The following is a 16,245-nucleotide window of genomic DNA, read 5'->3' as shown; positions in this document are numbered from 1 at the left end:
CCGAATCGGGACATCTCTGTGCTCCTGGGGCCTGGGAAGCCCCCCTGTCCCCGCAGGGTGGGAAGTGCCTATTTCTGCTCCTCCTCGCTCCTGGCGATTGCTCCTATTTCGGAGCAAAGTTGAGGCGGATTCCCAGTGCTGCTGAAACCCAGCTGGGTGTGAGCAAGCTCGGCAAGGCGCTGACATGCCAGCCCCCTGCTGCCTTGGGCCCCCTCCGGACGTTATGCAGCAACTAGCTTAGGGAGAGATGTTACCAGTGGATGCCGAAGGTGGCTCAGCGTGGGCCTATTTGCAGCCCTCCACACAAACAACCTGGGTGCTATAGATGGCATGTTGATTGCTACAGGAAGTAGACAGGCTCCTGAGATGAAAGGGGTGGGTCCCCAGTGAAACCCCACCTTCAAGCCAGGGACAGCCAGAAGCCTGGGAGCAGGCTGCTAATTCCAAGGGGAATCGTGGCTCAGAGTGAGAACTTGTGATTTTCCTGGGCCCAACCCATGGCTGCCCATGAACCAATCAGCATGCACTTCCTTCTTTCTGAACTCATGAAAAATCCAGACTTAGCCAGCTGGAGACAGATGTGGGGACTACCAGCTGCAGAAAGGAGGTACCCACTTCAGGTCTCCTCAACTCATTGGACTGATCTGCCCACAGAAAGAGGTACCCACTGTGGGTCTCCTGAGAGCTGTTCTGTCGTTCAGTGAAACTCCTCTCTGCATTGCTCATTCTAAAGTTGTCCTTGTATCTCATTCTTCCTGGACACAGGACAAGAACTCGTGACCCACCAAACGGTGGGACTGAAATTGCTGTGACACAAACAGTGCTGAAATACACCCTCCCACTCACCACATTGCAGGCGACAAGAAGGAGAGAAGAGCTGCGGCCCTTCTCAGAGTCCAGACCTGGGGGCTCTCCTAGTCAGGCCTGTAACACCCTCTTTGTGGCTCTGTGGTTCCTTGCATCTCCAGGTTTCTGGGCACCACCGTGCTCCCCTCATCCAGATGTGAGTGCCTGTGGCAGAAGTTTTACGCAGTAAATACGTCTGGTCCAGCCACAGCCTTGCATGGAACTGGCACACGTGCCGGTGTGTGGAGCTGCTCACCCTGCCACAGTAGCTGATGTGCCTGGCTATATGCAGTGTCCAGACCCCGCATCACTTGTACACACAGGCCTTGCCGCTCTGCACCTGGCTTGCCCTTGGCAGGTGCGAGATTCAGGCTGTTAGTATGAGCTGAGTGCAGACTGCCAAGTCAAGTGGGCAGAATGAATCCAGCAGGCACAGGCAATACTCAGGCAGAAAGTGTTGCCAGCCACAGAGGTTTTTGACTGGTGAAGCATACGCTAAGTATCCTGTGAGAGAGGTTCCTGGAATCTCAAGAAGGAATTTTTTTTTTTTTTTTTTGTCCAATATCATGATTTTAATTTTAAGGTCTGTAAGCATATTTTGTATGAAATGCAACATGAGGCAGTTTTTATACAGAGCAAGACTAAACAGAGGACCATATAGGTTTTAAATAGAGTAATTTAAAATCAGTGAAAGACACCTCTATATTAGGGACAGTATTTAGGAAGGAGTAAGTTGTTTGAGCATGAGAAGAATTTAGCAGGCCTGGTGAAGTGGGTAGTTCCTTTCACAAAGAGGATGAACTCCAAGCCCACTTCCACTCTCTACATCAGAAAGTCCCAAGAGCCACAGTTGGCTCATACTGAGATGTGGAATTTGGGGAACATTTGGGAGCCTGGTCAGGCACCTGAAGGTTATACAGTACCTATAGGTCAGACTGTGTATTCCAGTAAGGTCTATAGTTAAAAAAAGTGTGATGTATGCATGGCCATTTGTTTTCAACCAGCATTTTATTAATTGATTTTGAATGCAAGAGTGGTGAAAAGATAAGAATATCTTCCGTCTAGCCTACAAGCGGCTTTGACCTTCAGATATACAAGGAGCAGATAGCCTCTGGCAGAAGAAAGCAATTTCTTATTACCTCCTACATTTGCACAGCGTCCACTTAGTGATTTTTATTTTTTTTATTTTTTTTCTGATCTAACCTGGAAAGAGCTAGTGTATTTTCCAAGTCTACAGTTTCAAACATGGAGTGACAGAGATGAAAGATAAATATGCCAGTGATTTCACAGAGGCTTCAGTCGTACCTACTTGTTATTTGTCTTGGCAATTCATAAGGTTCCCATAGCCATTAGAGTAATCATTTACTTTTGCTGAATTCATGTATTAAGGTGAATAATGTGTTCCTGGACAATAGTCAATCAAGATCTGGTCTAAGATCATTAATTTATGTTGCCTGGCTACAGTGTTCAGAAAGGGTGACTGTAATTTAACCACTTAAAAAATGGCTAACGGAGCATCGAGGCATTTTCTGTTTTGGTGACCTACGGTTGTAGGAGTACACTGTTACTGAATTGTTGCAGGTAAAGTGTAGTGGAAGACGCATTACCTAATATCAGCTAATAGCAAAATTAGCAAAAAGTTACACAAAATCAAAAGGAGGATTATTTAACAAAGTTTGACAAAATAACAAATTTACAGAAAGTTTTCATAGCCCTATATTGCTGAAAACAAGGAAGTCCTGAAAAAAAGGCTGAAATAATGTAAGATTTAAATGAACAGTTGAATTACAGCTGCTGTTGACAGATTCTCATGAAACAAAAATAAAACAATTGATTTTAAAATAAATATATTGCAACATCCTCAAATGTTAAGGAGAAATAAACTTACTCTACCTGTTACACGTATAGCACCAGACATTGAAAACAACTCTTAGAATTCTTTAGGATTTCTATAACTGATTTCTGTCTAATAGTAGATTATTTAAAACCTTTTTATAAGATTTATTTAATTATATCTACAGATTAATAGATACATGTACTTGATTATAAAGAGTATAACAAGGACAGTATTCTCATTTACACCTTCAGAAACGTATTATATTTTATTACAGATGATGCTTAATGACTAATTCTGGAAATATCAGTGCTAGTATATATTTGAACAAGTACAATTGAAACGTAAAGCGAATGCAGAGGGCAGACACAAAGCTTGGTTTATGAATAGAATTCTGTGGAATCATAGAGTTCTTTAGAAACATTCATCTGTTATTCCTGTCATAGAGTTGGTTTTCACAGTGTCCATCCCTACCCAAATACAGATGCTGTGACCTTTTCCTTCCACATAACCACCATTCATTTAGGTACCATCCTCTGAGTCAGTGGATTTGTATGCATCCTAGGTCTTTGAAAAGAAGAGTATAGAACATTTAGGGTGAGTCTCAATAATGTTTTGCGTTAAGAAAAGGCATTACTTGTGCTAGCTTGTGTGCAGGAGGAGTCTTCACTCACATGGGGGCTGATGAACTGTAACTGTAGATATCCTGGCTTTCATAGGACTCCCTAGTACTAGAATCTAATGTTACTGGACAGTCTGCATGTTCAATCAGCGCCTGTTCATATAGTTTCCCTCCTACTAGTCATGTTATTTTTCTCTGTCCCTACTGACTTCCTGCAAGATTAGACTTCATCTAATGTTTTTGCTCGAACTTACCATGCCACTGACACCCATCTCTTTACCTGAGTGAGATGGAGTAATCTGGATTTTTCTCCATATACCTTATGACCTATTGTTTTACGTAAAAACTGTGCTTTACTTTCTTTACAGTTTTCATTTCAGATTTTTTAGAACACATTTACTTATTTTAGTGAAATCTGGTGTTGCACACCAAAACATGTGGCTCACATACCTGAGGATTTGGGAAGTGATTTTTAAACCTGACCACAGAGAAAGTCATATGGAGAGTAACATAGAAAAGTCTCACCTACATCCCATTCTCAAATATTTTGTTTCAGGTAGTTGGATGGGGCCCTGTATTTTGACATTTCAAGTTGAGATTCAAATAAGCGGACATGGTTGGAAAATACTGGCTTGTAGTACTTAAGAGCTCTTTTGAAAATCTTAACATTGACCTATCTTATAGATTTGTTGCAAACTAAATAAAACAAAATGAATTAAGTAACCAGTGAAAAATGTTGAGCACAGTGCCTAGCACCAAGTCAGCAAACAACTGGTGGTAATGATGATGGTGATGATGATGATGATGATGTTGATGATGATGTTTTTTCTTTTCCTTTACAATTATAATAATACCATTTCTCCATATGGTAACGTGTATTTGAAGGATTTGAAGACTATTCTACTGCAAAGGTATAGTAAGGTGAAATAACACACAATCATTAGTATTTCAGGTGGTTTTCACTCTCTTTTATGTGTAAACATTCACATGTCTGAAGCAATGTTTTGAGCACAGCAGATTTTATATGAATAACCCCCATTTTGGTATAACACAAAGTGGTTGCATTCATATGCTCCTCATCAAGATCTGAATTCAATTTTAAGTTTCTATGAGACTAATGTTGCTCCAAACTTGTCAAGATGGAGTCAGTCATTCTTGATTTGATCTAATTTGGGTTACATAAGACAAAAGGCAAGAAAACTTAGGTGAATGAAAAAAAGTGCCAAATGGAGTTGTAAGATTTTATATTAAGAATGAAGCAAAATATATTTATAAGAAAGCAAGTAAAGTGTCCTTAGTTAAGGAGCAATATGAAAACACAAGACACCATCGTTCAGAGAACAGGGTAAAAAATAAATCCTTCTATTCATTGATCTCTAGATTTTTTACAAAGGTTAACCATGACATTCAAAGGAAACCTAGTCAAATAAACTCACGTTGATGTTAAATTGGGGTCTCTTTAATAAGATAATGTTTTCGCTTTGCATTTAAAAACAAGAAGCTGAACCACTAAAACAGCAATAGCTTCTTACTTTCGTGTCTAAGAATTGGTATTTCTTTAACATAGAAGCAGGAAAACTTTTCTTCATCCTTACTAAATCACTTTCTCTTTCTCCAGAGTAAAATTTACTGACACATAAACATAGTTAAATGTCTTGGGGCTATCCAATCTCAGAAAAGAAAGGTGATATGACCTAATAATTCTAAGTATTTTCAGAATTTTTATCTGCACAGAAAACAGAAATAAAGGTAATATACTGAAGCTGCCACATAATAGATTTAAGGCAGACATAGAGAAAAAAATGAGAGTGTAGATGACTAAGTATAGAAAAGGAATTCAAGTGAGGTCAATAAATAGATATTCTTATGAGGTTTAGTTATATCTAGAATTTGCTAGATGGAAAATACAATTCCTAGATATCTCTTATTGTAACAGTGAGTTATCATTGCTACGTAGTCACAGTTATTTTGAAGACTAACTTTGCATTTTTTAAAAGCAACATCAGACTTTATAGAAACAAAATAAAAGCAATTTATTATAAATAGACTAACCTGTGAAATAAATTTGGGATGGCACGTTGGGATTTGTGTTAGTAAAAATTCAGTGTTTTAAAGTTCTGCCTTTTTCAATAATTGCTGCAGGAACTTTTTAAATCTCCTGCTTTTCAATAGATTTTAATAGATATCCATCTTTCATGGCTTATTCTTTATAAACTGAAAAATTACCTAATTATGATCATTCATTCACAAAAGTTACCTATATGCTTTACATATTATGTTTTGTTAAATGTAAAAGGATAAACCAGTGTATTAGTTGTTGGTGGCCATATAAATCGAGCTTCCATCTTGTGGATAACTAGGTAGTAGGTCAGTCAATCTTGCAAGATGTAGTAAAATCCTATATATGCTCAACTGCTCAAGAGGAGATAATAATGTTCACAACAGTTTTAAACGTATTTAAATTCTTAAGTTCTGCCTATCTAATTATCACCTGTAGGACATGTTCATTCCTTCTGAACTAAACCCTATTAATATGTAGGTTGGGAAACATTGGAGGATGGTTTCTCCAGTTTAATTAGACTCTAGTGCTGATTTGTTTTGATAATATAAATAATTAGTTTAACCACAAAATTGATGTAACAGAAATAATTGTCAGGCAATTAAATATTGCAATGATTTCAACTCCTGGGAAATATATAGCATGTAAGTACCACAATAAAATTGTGATGTACTTGGCTTAATCTACAAAACATCTTCAACTTGATTTGTCAAAATAATTTTCTTGATTCAATTTTCTTCATATTAGAAAATATTTACTACACCAGGCACGGTAGTTCACTCCTGTGATCCCAGCATTTTGGGAGGCCAAGGTGGGCAGATCATGAGGTCAGGAGATCGAGACCATCCTGGCTAACACGGTGAAACCCCATCTGCACTAAAAATACAAAAAATTAGCCGGATGTGGTGGCGAGTGGTCCCAGATACCCGGGAGGCTGAGGCAGGAGAATGGCATGAACCCAGGAGGCGGAGCTGGCAGTGAGCCGAGATCACACAACTGCACTCCAGCCTGGGCAACAGAGCGAGACTTCGTCTCAAAAAAAAAAAAAAAAAAAAAAAAAAAAAAAAAAAAAAAAAAAAAAAACTTACTAATATACATTTACTGAGAATGAAGCTTAAATTGATGTCTATAAAGTGTTTTCCCCCCATATTAAACTTTTACACACTATTAAAGTTAAAATATTTTATATTCTCTGAACTCGCAAATGCTAGCTGGCCATTTTATTTGGGGTAATGTAATAAATAATGAGACAATGTTGGTAAATTCATTCTCAAATGCAGGGTTTGTTACTATTCCTTTATGAAATTAGAGCTATATGCAACATTTTACTTTTCTACATGTGTATATTAAATAGAACATTCAAGAAATGACACCATCCTTTTATTTTTTCTTGTAGTTTCTTAATGTTTTAACATTTTTATATTTAGAATTTTTTTTTTTTTTTTTACATTTTGTAATCAGGTTACATTTCTTAATAATATTATTTTAGTATAGTAGAAAATAGTTACATGTCTTATTATCAATGTTCACATCACATACACACTATCTTATTTTTGACTGTAACCCAGATAACATATGCAGACTGATGTTCAAGTATCATCAGACTTTTTTCCAAAGGACATTCTGAAAATTACTGAAAGGTCTTGAAATTTAGTATCTCTACTCTTCCAAAAGAAACACCACTAAAGAATCACAAAAAAGTTTTATAAATTCCACTAATTATTACTTTCTAATGATTTCTCCCCACTGTAAGAGAATATATGTATACAAATTTTTCTGTCCTTATGTATAAAACATACTTTGGAGTAATAAAACTGATATTCATATATGAACTATTATATCCTATATTTATCTGAAACATTCCTGGGTGTATAGATGTAATTATTTAAAACTAAAATATAAATTCTGTCCTAATAAATAAAAACAAAACTATATGCGATAAAGATTCATTCATTATTCTAGTCCAACATTAATATGAAGTATTTCTAGTACATTATCTTTTTTTCCTTATCAATTTTCCTAGGAATTAAAGTATAAACCAATAATTTTATTAATTTCTAAACAACTCAAATTTTAAATATGAAATTATTTTCATATGTAATAAGTGTATTTCCTTAAAATTTTACTAAATAATTGATTAGAGACTCCATCTTGTATAATATTTAAGCATTGAAATATATATATATATATATATATATATATATATATATATATATATTTTTTTTTTTTTTTTTTGAGACGGAGTCTCGCTCTGTTGCCCGGGCTGGAGTGTAGTGGCCGGATCTCAGCTCACTGCAAGCTCTGCCTCCCGGGTTCCCGCCATTCTCCTGCCTCAGCCTCCCGAGTAGCTGGGACTACAGACGCCCGCCACCTCGCCCGGCTAGTTTTTTGTATTTTTTAGTAGAGACGGAGTTTCACCGTGTTAGCCAGGATGGTCTCGATCTCCTGACCTCGTGATCCGCCCGTCTCGGCCTCCCAAAGTGCTGGGATTACAGGCTTGAGCCACCGCGCCCGGCGAAATCTATATTCTTAAAAAATCTCATTGACATATTTTAATAACAATAACCAGCATTTTTTTTTTTTTTTTTTTTTTTTTTTTTTTTTTTTTTTGTATTTTTAGTAAAGACGGGGTTTCACATGTTAGGCAGGATGGTCTCGATCTCCTGACTTCGTGATCTGCCCGCCTCGGCCTCCCAAAGTGCTGGGATTACAGGCGTGAGCCACCGCGCCCCGGCAATAACCAGCATTCTTTACTAAATACCTTATTCACTTATAAACAAATTTTGTGTAAGATGTGGGTTATTGATACAAAATGCCTGTACATTCGTACCTGTGGAAATTGACAGATAAATAAATAAATAAACAAACAAAAATGCCTGCAGAGCACTAAGAGTATTTAAGTTTCCCAATCTTTATATTGCTGTATTTCTCTAGGCACATTTTATGTGGCATTCTGTCACCCAAACAAATGCAAAACAAATAAGAGAGGTTATGATTTGTGTGCACTAAAATCACCAGAAAATACATTTGTCTTTAAAAATTAACTGAATATATATATCTATATATCAGCATGTTTTCTACATGCAACAGGATATGATCTAATTTGCTAGCTTTCTATCTCTGCCATTAAAAATTTATGCCACTAAAATTTTATATTATGTATGCAATATAGGATTATATTTTATTGTGTACTTTTTTTTCTGCTTGCCATATCCTCTTAGCAATTATAATATCTCAGCTTTATCATTCGTCTACCAGAAATACAGTTGACATTCACATTGTCCAAATTCATCTTTCTGATCTGTAATTCAGTGTTATATCACTTTGCATGGCAATGAATCTTTTTTTATACACATTTTCATCTAAACTGCCATGTTTTTAGGCAGAGTTAAATGGACAGTGTCTTTCACGTTGGCCCAAAGTACATTTTGACAAATAGTCTTCTTGAGTTTAGAATCTTGCACTCGACTAATATGATAAAATTCCAAATTATTCTGGGAGGGTTAAAAACTTCAAAAAAAAAAAAAAAAAAAAAAAAAAACATTGAGTCAGTGTCAGTGTTATAAATCAAGTTAATGTGCAACATTATTTTCGAGTTAAAATTTTAAGGGTTTAAGATATTTATAACTATTTTGAGGGCACTAAAGTACCTTTAAATTTTAAGTCTTCCATGTGTCTTTATAGTGCACACATTTGATTGCTTTTATAACAGCAATAATATTAATTATATCTTATGTTTATGTAATACGTTTTATTTTATATAGCAAGCTTCTATGAATTGTCTTATCTGATCCCTATATCTATTATTACTATTTTGCTGTATGTAGCATTACCATTCTCAGTCTATACATAAAAGATGTTAAGTTACCAGAGTTTTTACAGATAGTAAGTGGTGGAGCACGAACTGGAGCCTAAATCATTTCAACCCTAGTCTAGAACTCTTGCTCCCACGTCACGTGCTAGCTTGCTACTCAAAGTAATCAAATAAACTGACTATCATAAAAGTCGGAACTTGGGAGGAAATATGAACATATGAAAGTGTATTTTCTTATATTATCAACTTTTTGAACTCTCATTGAGGCCATTGAGTAAAAATAATTTTCTGTCATTGGAAATGCGGAGGGAATGCAACAAGTATTTGCCCTGAATCCATTATTCAGAAATAAATGAAATAACATAAAGGCATGCAAGCACACTGTTGGTGGCTTTCCTTTCCCTAAAGTTGGGGTGGTTGAAGTGAATTTCCTTGCTCTTTCTCCAGGTGCTTGTTCTGTTTGCATGCTGAGCTGCACAGCTTTCAAAGGGCTTGCCCTGGGATATGGCTGGGCTAGATTTAGAAGGAACTGGTCACTGAATAGCTCTGGTAATTCTTGCATCTCACAGTTATGCGGTTGACAGCTCCTTTCAGTGGGGAAAGCTTGGGTATATTTCAAGGTGATTGTAGTTTTGTCCCTCTGGCAGCAAGCTGCTGCAACCAGCTTAGCCCATTATCCTCCTCTCCCACTGGATTTAAGCCTAGGGAGAAATCTGGGGCTTTTGTCAGGTAGAAGGTAAGAGATGGATAATTATACCCCGTGTGTGCTCAAAGAGAACAGCACTATCTCATAGAGTAGCTTTCAATTACTGAAATGGAATTGTCTGAAGTTCCAGTGACTTATAAATTACTCTTTGTAAAAACCAATAGTTAACATTATTATGGTAGTGATGTGCTTTTAATATCTCATACTTTAAGGTTTATTATACAGTACTTTGCAGATAGTGTTTAATACTCAGAGAATAAAATGTATTTACGTTTTTGTGTTTTTATTAGAAGATTTAAAAACACAAATGGCTGCTCTGAAAAAATTGACTAAAAACTTCACTGTACAATTGACTATATTATAATTTTTCTCAATTTGAGTTTCTTAAATCTCAGGGGCTAGTACTGTGAAATCAATGGAAAGTAATTACAAAATTTAAAATTCCAGATGCTATGATTACATACATCTTGTCCTTTAATATCCATTCTGTCAAATACCTTTTGTAAACACTGTTACTTAACAAAACACATTTGAAAAATAACATTTTCACTAATTCTGATTAATTAATTAGGTAAATCAGTCTTATCATATTTATAGGACAGTATTTTCAGTTTGTGATCCCCCAGGAGCTCAACATTACTTTCACTCTCCTTTTAAAGGCAGAAATTATAGTCAGAAATGAGCATTTTAATTTGCAGCTGACAGTTTAGGGTTAAGATATGATTCCAGGTAACAGAAGCCAATGAGAGTACACCCAGTTGATGTTTGTGACATCATCTTCCAGTCGGAGTACATAGGACAGCTGAGGTGGCGTTCAGTTTCAGCACAGTGCCATTATGATGGATGTTTACATCTCTTCATTGAGAGCCAATTATCTCGCTTTTGTGTGAGGCCCAAGGATCACTCATGCTGCCAGGCTGCACAGAGCACTGTTGGATCTAGCTGAACGAATTGTTTTCTCTGTCTCTGGTAAGGGCTTCTTCCGTTTTACCTTCTCTTTTAAAATAAAGGTAGATGTGTCTTACAGACGAAGTAGTATAAGGGTCAAAGAGGATTACTATCTTGTAAGCTTTTATTCAGGAATGTTTATCATTATTTAAAGGACTATGGAGTTAGCAAAATGAATTGAAGAAAGAGCTTGCTAACGTGTACCTGACAAACTAATTTGCAGCAGAAAATGAATGGCAGGTAAATGCAGCTTTGCTTCAGAAAAAGGAAAGTAACTGCAATTTTAAGACCACAATTTTGAATGTGTTTTTAAAACTGTATATGTGCATGTATATCATTCTGCATAATTTCTCTATATTTTTCTATTAGTATTAAAGAATAGTGGTAGAAATGGTCAACCAAGTAGTGTTGCTGTAGACTTAATATGAGTCAAAGTTTCTAATTGTTAAATGGCAGTTCTTTGGGACAGTTTTGCAAAGTTGCATTTATACAGGGAAAACAAAATTTACCAAGTGAGCAACGGCTCTGGCTTCTGAAATAAAGTTGTAAGACTTTACATTCGTATTTACCATTTAAATCTAAGGAAATAATAATAATGAAAAATTTTAAGAATGTGTGTAAGGGTTTCTTTCTGGAATTAAGAGATATTAAAATCTTTTATTGCAGTTTTGTTATGCTTTTTAGTGCAAAATAAAATACTGTCTTTTAGGTAGCCAGAAAATATTTAAATCCTAAAAGTGTACTTTATATTATTTAATCATTTGTCAGTAGTAACATTTATGCCTGAGGATCTTGTTATATTATAGCAAAACGAATATATTTAGAGCTGTTGAATTGCTATGGATAGGTGATTGAATGTGACAGAGAACCTGAAAAGTCACTACACTAAAAGCTTTCAATTGACTGAGAATGTTCACATGCTAACGAATGAAGAATTCAAAAATATTCGTATCCCCTCAAATGTTGTCTATTATTATGGTTGAAAATAGCACACGGTTGTTATTTTAAAGTTGAATGCAGTAATTTATGAAATAAAGCCACAGAAAAGTGTAATTAGCTGTTATTTCATTTAACATGCTCTTTTATTTTAATAGCATCTCCATTCCTCCTAGGGTAATAAAACTTTTGAATAATGGCTTGTTCATTCAGCGTTGATGTGCTTATGCTTTTTAGATTTATTTTTACTCTGCCTTTAACATAGAATATTTCTGCCTTTGCAAACTAGTAATTTTGATAATTAAAAATCAGGATTTGGAGATTCTCGAGTTGAGCTGTAAGACAGCAAGGGTTTCTCAGCTATGTCACACTCTGTATCTTCTGCTAGCCCAGTCCTGTTTGGCAGCTCTAGACATTACTGTTGTTTGAATTGTCTCCTTTAGTCAATTCAGGTCTGAACAAAACTAAGTTTATAGAAAGTGTCAGATGTGTATTAAAGAAATCTAAACAAGTGAACTTAATGTCTCAGCCACAACCATATATAATCAGCAAAACCTCAAAGAGCTTCCGATACACATCTAGAGTTAATTTTTTACTCAGGAAAATTTAAGTTGGTATATTCTGTGAATTTCAAAATTTAAATTGAAATCTAAAAGTTTTGGTAATGTGAGCTTGAAAGCGTAATGAGTCACTGCTTTGAAATGATTTTTTTTTTCTTTCCCTAAGTACTCTAAAGTGGAGTTGGTATTGACTGTGTCATTTTCACAGGTGATTAAACTTAACTAAGGGAAAAGCATTTGTCTCCCAATAATTAATTCTCTAAAAATCTATTTATATCATTCTGTCAACAATGAAGAAAATCTTATTCAGCTAGTGAATGATCTAGACATTTAAATGTACTTTTTTCTGTGTATGATTCATTCTTTCAGTATTAGCCTTGCTAGTCACAAATGCACTATGTTGATGGTGATTGCAGTGTGTTTAAGTGCTTATCTCCTCCTTTTCCTTTGGACAACTTTATGCAACGCAAGTACACAGGATATGAGCTACCTGGCTAATGGACTTCATTCATTTCACAGGAAGGTTTTTGTTATTATTTTTAATGTAAGAGAGGACATCAATGGGATCATAGCAATTTCCTATGCCACAAAGTCCCTAGGAAAGCTTCTCAGTACAGAGTGACATAAACAAATGGTGTGTGATGTAACATGTACTATTGTGTTATCTGCTTCCTTTTAAATACATATGTTCTTTGTCTGATTTATGTAACCAATATTAAGAAGAGATGGAAGAAAATAGCCATGGAAAGATTCTTATTAACTCTTCTGAAGTTCTCTGCATACTCCATACACTGGGAGTGATATATTTTTTCTTTTGAAAATTACTTCTCAAATTATGTTTTTACCTATTGCAAAATAATACTCTTTTTGTGTGTTTTAATATTTTTCTAGATTTCAGTTTAATGTAAGCCCCTTTATTAGTTTCTTGTAGTGATTGAATGCACGATACTGCTTGTTTTTTTAGTTTCTCAGTTCAAGCACTTGAATGATCATGAATTCTATGCTTGTCTTGAGAGTGTGAAATTCTGGGCATTCCAGGCCAACTTTTTGCTTAAGACAAAAAATATAGTAACTATGATGTCATCTTGGACAACTTGGACTTACTGTGTGAATGTCTGGATATTTAGCTGTATATTTTAGGTACATAAATGTAATGTTTTATGTATTTTAAAGTTTAAAAGGTCTTTTTATCAACATTGTGTACATATATTTAATTCTTAACAATTGGTGTGCGATAAAATAATTGATATTATGCAACTAAGGAAACAGAAACTGATAATTTGTAACTTGTTTCCAAAGATCACCCAGTCAGTAAGTCAGTAAACGGAGGAGCTAGGACCCAGAAACAGGTTTACAAATTTCAGTGCCCCAAATCAATCAATTTCTCTTTCTTTCTTTCTCTTTCTCTCTCCCTCCCTCCCTTAATACAGCTGAGTATCTAATCAGTCACTTTTCTTGAGTATCTACTCCATGCCAGGCACTCTTCTAGGTACTTGGCATTTATAACTGAACAATGAAAAACAATTCTTGTTCTTGCATATATTATTTTTTTCTACTGAAAAATTCTCATCTTTAAATTACTACAAATGTAGAATATATTTTAAGGTGTGGCTAATTAAAACCAAAAACTTTATGGGAAATAGGAAACATGAGTTAAAGGACAAACTCATTTGCATTTCTAGTGTTTCTGTGTGTCTCTAAGTTCTCAGGTATGTTTTAATCTAAAATAGATTTTTACATTATATTTGGGTTTTGTGAAAAGTCTGTCAAATATTTTATAACTCATACTTGATTCTGAATATGGTCACTGAAATATTATAAGAATAAAATAGTTTGTGGTGGATCCCAAAAACAGTATCAAGCATTTTTGGACAAAGTTATCTTGTATTTATAATGTATGTTCAAGCAAGCTAGCTTTATTTTTATTGTCTATTTTACAATCAATTATTTTCTGGTAATAGTATGCCAAATTTACAGTTGTTTGACTTTGGATAAGGTTCTTTAAAGTTTAAGCAAAATAATAAAAAAATGAAGATTTTTTAAATTTTAATTAAAAACCTTAATATCTCACAAATGATAGTAATTAGTGTTTGAACAAACAAACTGGAGACAATCTAACTTTTAAGGCCAATTTTTTCAGTATCTTGGTAGACAGTAAAGGTAGTTCCTAGAACAATGGCACTAAAAGTGATATTTATTCCCTATTGAACTTATTTACACATACTCAGTGACTTAAAAGAAATAAAAAGCCTGAAATACAACCTCCTCAGAGAAAACCAATCTGTACATAGAACCTATCAGTTGAAGATAAACCATTTTTAGATAGTATCATTTAATTAGCCACTGAAGAATCTATCTAGTGAACATACATATAAATTGTACAACAAAAGTTAGCTGAACACACTTGATTTGGCTCAAAATATTTTGCTCTTGTACTATTGCATAATAATAAAACAATACCCCTGAACTTAGTCCCTTTAGTAATGCCCATTTGAAGTATGCAGAATGAGAGAATAAAATTAGAATTCAATAATTGAAAGTATGAATGTGATTTTTTTATCTGCTTTCTCTCTCTGCCTCTGAAGCTATGAAAAAGGAATGTGCCCTTTTCAGGGGTTAATAAATTATAAAGACTTTTCTGCTTCTTTCAGAGTTAGAGACAGAGAAGCTTGTTCACATTAGAACTGCATAAAATGAAAATATAATCTAGAGCTATTAAGCAGTAGATGTTTTTCCAAGAAGTTTTACAAGGCCCTGGGCCTTGAATTTAGCTATTTGTAACTACTTATATCCACGAATTAATTGTAATAGTATTTTTGATGAGAAAATATAAACTGACAACAGTACTTTTCAACGCTAAATTCTGCCAAAAGCAGAGAGTTAGTTATTTGGTGTTTGATACTGGTCTCAGGGGCATGGAACTGATAACATAAACTGATAACATAACATAAAGGTTGTCTAGGTAAATTTTCACAAGTAAGTGGCTCTCTACCTGTGTGCCATAGCATACCATAAAACTCTCAAGGATATACCCTAACATTTGAGTCAATGTGGAAAATGTATTTTTTCTAAAACTGAGTATACCTATTGATACTGCAGTCAGTCAGATAAAGTATTGAGCTGAGTAAAATCAATACTATGGGAGAAGAAAAGACACAATTTACTGTGATGAGAGGCAAGGTGTAAAGTTAAGTTCCAGCAACTTTTCTCAATTCGAAGTACAGAAGAGGCTATGATCAGGCTAGAAAACAGTTTTGCTCAGCAGAGCAAGAAAAGAGCAGATGCTTTTAAAGACACTTTCTTGTGTGTTTGCATGCACTTGTTGCATGGAAGAATATGCAATAATTGTGTGCAAATTATTTTCAGGTAGTCTGGTCCCCGCTTCTTGTTCCACCCTTTTCAGGCTTCATGCCTTCATAATAAAAAAAAAGTGGGGGGGAGGGGGCAATAAAAGATCCTACCTCATAAGGTTGTTGTGAAAATTTCATGAACTGACTTATAAGCATGGAGAACGATGTCTTGCATATAGTAAATGTTCAATTAGTATTGACTCTCTTTAGTATTTTCATTGTTACTGACTTACTTAGTATTGTGTGGGTGTTTCTTTCAATTCATTCAGGAGTTTCATTAAAAATTGCTATTCACTAACATGAAAACTCTGGTATAGTACAAACATACAATTTTGGGAACGAATCATGCTAATTACTTTTGAAACTAGATGCTGATTGTAGATTTTATCGGTAGACATGGGTTAATCATTTACTGTATATAAAATTTCTGATGTTTTAATTTTAATGATTGTAAGATGTAAAAAATGAATTAAATAAATTTTAGGAACTTTTCCCAATTCTAAATGATATAATATGGGATATGATATATATATATATATATATATATATATATATATATATATATATATA

At 34.7% G+C, this 16,245-nt stretch overlaps 1 protein-coding gene across 6 annotated transcripts in view; it reads left to right on the top strand.

Moving 5' to 3' along the window:
• Positions 1–16,245, top strand: part of MGAT4C (MGAT4 family member C) — an 836,191-nt gene that overhangs the window by 552,139 nt on the left and 267,807 nt on the right. Inside the window, exon 1 of one of the 6 annotated variants that reach the window (XM_023204742.1) lies at positions 10,482–10,850. The exons of 2 other annotated variants lie outside the window; for them this stretch is intronic. The gene's annotated coding sequence lies outside the window, so the exon portion shown is untranslated. Of the gene's footprint in view, positions 1–10,481; positions 10,851–16,245 lie in introns of those variants that run through there. 3 more of the 6 variants (XM_026454596.1, XM_023204673.1, XM_023204590.1) reach the window with 3 other exon arrangements.

The sequence above is a fragment of the Piliocolobus tephrosceles genome, chromosome 10 (genome assembly GCF_002776525.5).
Source record: "Piliocolobus tephrosceles isolate RC106 chromosome 10, ASM277652v3, whole genome shotgun sequence".
In the NCBI taxonomy this organism is placed as follows: domain Eukaryota; kingdom Metazoa; phylum Chordata; class Mammalia; order Primates; family Cercopithecidae; genus Piliocolobus; species Piliocolobus tephrosceles.
The sequence above is the reverse complement of the archived record's forward strand: the minus strand, read 5'-3'. Positions and strand labels throughout refer to the sequence as shown.